The sequence below is a fragment of the Schistocerca piceifrons genome, unplaced genomic scaffold, assembly GCF_021461385.2.
Source record: "Schistocerca piceifrons isolate TAMUIC-IGC-003096 unplaced genomic scaffold, iqSchPice1.1 HiC_scaffold_2412, whole genome shotgun sequence".
Lineage (NCBI taxonomy): Eukaryota > Metazoa > Arthropoda > Insecta > Orthoptera > Acrididae > Schistocerca > Schistocerca piceifrons.
The window spans coordinates 846,901-851,605 of NW_025728352.1; positions in this window are offsets into that span (position 1 = coordinate 846,901).

Consider the following 4,705-nt stretch of genomic DNA (forward strand, 5'->3'; position numbering starts at 1 on the left):
GAAACACAGAAATTGCATCGGAATTAAATACAAAAATCTAAATGCCTACTTATGTACACGAAGACTGACTCTTCTTACTGTCTATGTTTGAACCATTCCTGTGACACTAGTTATAGATTCCGATGATACACTCCAGGTTTACTGTATCCCTTGGACCTTCTTATTGACGATGAAACACAGAAATTTCATCGGAATTTAATACAAAAGGCACAACGCCGACTTAAGTACAAGAAGACTGACTCTTCTTACTCACTATGTTTTGAACCATTTTTGTGACACTAGTTATAGATTCCGATGCTTCACTCCAGGTTTACTGTATCCCTTGGTCCTTCTTGTTGACGATGAAACACAGAAATTGCATCGGAATTAAATACAAAAGGCACAATGCCGACTTAAGTACAAGAAGACTGACTCTCCTTACTGACTATGTTTTGAACCATTCCTGTCACACTAGTTATAAATTCCGATGCTTCACATCAGGTTTATTGTATCCCTTGGACCTTCTTATTGACGATGAAACACAGAAATTGCATCGGAATTAAATAGAAAAGGCACAATGCCGACTTAAGTACAAGAAGACTGACTCTTCTTACTGTCTATGTTTTGAACCATCCCTGTGACACTAGTTATAGATTCCGAGGCTTCACTTCATATTTACTGTATCCCTTGGACATTCTTATTCACGATGAAACACAGAAATAGCATCGAAATTGAATACAATAAGCACAATGCCGACTTAAGTACAAGAAGACTGACTCTTCTTACTGACTATGTTTTGAACCATTCCTGTAACACTAGTTATAGATTCCGATGCTTCACTTCAGGTATACTGTTTCCCTTGGTCCTTCTTGTTGACGATGAAACACAGAAATTGCATCGGAATTAAATACAAAAGGCACAAAGCAGAATTAAGTGCAAGAAGACTGACTCATCTTACTGACTTTGTTTTGAACCATTCCTGTGACACTGGTTATAGATTCCGATGCTTCACTTCAGGTTTATTGTATCCCTCTGACCTTCTTATTGACGATGAAACACTGAAATAGCATCGGAATTAAATAGAAAAGGCGCAATATGGACGTAAGTACAAGAAGACTGACTCTACTTACTGACTATGTTTTGAACCATTCCTGTGACACTAGTTATAGATTCCGATGCTTCACTCCAGGTTTACTATATCCCTTGGACCTTCTTATTGACGAAGAAACACAGAAATTGCATCTGAATTAAATAGAAAAGGCACAATGCCGACTTAAGAACAAGAAGACTGACTCTTCTTACTGACTATGTTTTGAAACATACCTGTGACACTAGTTATAGATTCCGATGCTTCACTTCAGGATTACTATATCCCTCTGACCTTCTTATTGACGATGAAACACAGGAATTGCATCGGAATTAAATAGAAAGGGAACAATGCCGACTTAAGTACAAGAAGACTGACTCTTCAAACTGTCTATGTTTTGAAACATTCCTGTGACACTAGCTATAGATTCCGATGCTTCACTTCAAGTTTACTGTATCCCTCTGACCTTCTTATTGACGATGAAACACAGAAATTGCATCGGAATTAAATAGAAAAGGCACAATGCCGACTTAAGTACAAGAAGACTGACTCTTCTTACTGTCTATGTTTTGAACTATCCCTGTGACACTAGTTATAGATTCCGATGCTTCACTCCAGGTTTACTGTATCCCTTGGTCCTTCTTATTGACGATGAAACACAAAAATTGCATCGGAATTAAACTCAAAAGGCACAATGCCGACTTAAGTACAAGAAGACTGACTCTCCTTACTGACTATGTTTTGAACCATTCCTGTGACACTAGTTATGAATTCCGATGCTTCACTTCAGGTTTACTGTATCCCTTGGACCTTCTTATTGACGATGCAAAACAGAAATTGCATCGGAATTAAATAGAAAAGGCACAAAGTCGACTTAAGTACAAGAAGTCAGACTCTTCTTACTGTCTATGTTTGAACCATTCCTGTGACACTAGTTATAGATTCCGATGCTTCACTCTAGGTTTACTGTATCCCTTGGACCTTCTTATTGACGATGAAAAACAGAAATTGCATCGGAATTAAATACAAAAGGCACAATCCCGACTTAAGTACAAGAAGACTGACTCTTCTTGCTGTCTATGTTTTGAACCACTACTGTGACTCTAGTTATAGATTCCGATGCTTCACTTCAGGTTTACTGTATCCCTTGGACCTTCTTATTGACGATTAAACACAGAAATTGCATCGGAATTAAATACAAAAGGCTTAATGCCGACTTAAGGACAAGAAGACTGACTGTTCTTGCTGACTTTGTTTTGTACCATTCCTGTGGCACTAGTTACAATTTCCGATGCTTCACTTCAGGTGTACTGTATCCCTTGGACCTTCTTATTGACGATGAAACATAGAAATTGCATCGGAATTAAATACAAAAGGCACAATGCAGAATTAAGTACAAGAAGACTGACTCTTCTTACTGTCTATGTTTTGAACCATTCCTGTGACCCTAGTTATAGATTCCGATGCTTCACTCCAGGTTTACTGTATCCCTTGGACTTTCTTATTGACGATGAAACACAGAAATTGCATCGGAATTAAATACCAAAGGCACTATGCCGACTTAAGGACAAGAAGACTGACTCTTCTTACTGACTATGTTTTGAACCATTCCTGTGGCACTAGTTATAGATTCCGATGCATCACTCCAGGTTTACTGTATCCCTTGGACCTTCTTATAGATGATGAAACACAGAAATTGCATCGGAATTAAATACAAAAATCTAAATGCCTACTTATGTACACGAAGACTGACTCTTCTTACTGTCTATGTTTGAACCATTCCTGTGACACTAGTTATAGATTCCGATGATACACTCCAGGTTTACTGTATCCCTTGGACCTTCTTATTGACGATGAAACACAGAAATTTCATCGGAATTTAATACAAAAGGCACAACGCCGACTTAAGTACAAGAAGACTGACTCTTCTTACTCACTATGTTTTGAACCATTTTTGTGACACTAGTTATAGATTCCGATGCTTCACTCCAGGTTTACTGTATCCCTTGGTCCTTCTTGTTGACGATGAAACACAGAAATTGCATCGGAATTAAATACAAAAGGCACAATGCCGACTTAAGTACAAGAAGACTGACTCTCCTTACTGACTATGTTTTGAACCATTCCTGTCACACTAGTTATAAATTCCGATGCTTCACATCAGGTTTATTGTATCCCTTGGACCTTCTTATTGACGATGAAACACAGAAATTGCATCGGAATTAAATAGAAAAGGCACAATGCCGACTTAAGTACAAGAAGACTGACTCTTCTTACTGTCTATGTTTTGAACCATCCCTGTGACACTAGTTATAGATTCCGAGGCTTCACTTCATATTTACTGTATCCCTTTTACATTCTTATTCACGATGAAACACAGAAATAGCATCGAAATTAAATACAATAAGCACAATGCCGACTTAAGTACAAGAAGACTGACTCTTCTTACTGACTATGTTTTGAACCATTCCTGTAACACTAGTTATAGATTCCGATGCTTCACTTCTGGTATACTGTTTCCCTTGGTCCTTCTTGTTGACGATGAAACACAGAAATTGCATCGGAATTAAATACAAAAGGCACAAAGCAGAATTAAGTGCAAGAAGACTGACTCATCTTACTGACTTTGTTTTGAACCATTCCTGTGACACTGGTTATAGATTCCGATGCTTCACTTCAGGTTTATTGTATCCCTCTGACCTTCTTATTGACGATGAAACACTGAAATAGCATCGGAATTAAATAGAAAAGGCGCAACATGGACGTAAGTACAAGAAGACTGACTCTACTTACTGACTATGTTTTGAACCATTCCTGTGACACTAGTTATAGATTCCGATGCTTCACTCCAGGTTTACTATATCCCTTGGACCTTCTTATTGACGAAGAAACACAGAAATTGCATCTGAATTAAATAGAAAAGGCACAATGCCGACTTAAGAACAAGAAGACTGACTCTTCAAACTGTCTATGTTTTGAAACATTCCTGTGACACTAGCTATAGATTCCGATGCTTCACTTCAAGTTTACTGTATCCCTCTGACCTTCTTATTGACGATGAAACACAGAAATTGCATCGGAATTAAATAGAAAAGGCACAATGCCGACTTAAGTACAAGAAGACTGACTCTTCTTACTGTCTATGTTTTGAACTATCCCTGTGACACTAGTTATAGATTCCGATGCTTCACTCCAGGTTTACTGTATCCCTTGGTCCTTCTTATTGACGATGAAACACAAAAATTGCATCGGAATTAAACTCAAAAGGCACAATGCCGACTTAAGTACAAGAAGACTGACTCTCCTTACTGACTATGTTTTGAACCATTCCTGTGACACTAGTTATGAATTCCGATGCTTCACTTCAGGTTTACTGTATCCCTTGGACCTTCTTATTGACGATGAAACACAGAAATTGCATCGGAATTAAATACAAAAGGCACAATGCAGAATTAAGTACAAGAAGATTGACTCTTCTTACTGTCTATGTTTTGAACCATTCCTGTGACACTAATTATATATTCCGATGCTTCACTACAGGTTTACTGTATCCCTTGGACCTTCTTATTGACGATGAAACACAGAAATTGCATCGGACTTAAATACAAAAGGCACAATGCCGACTTAAGGACAAGAAGA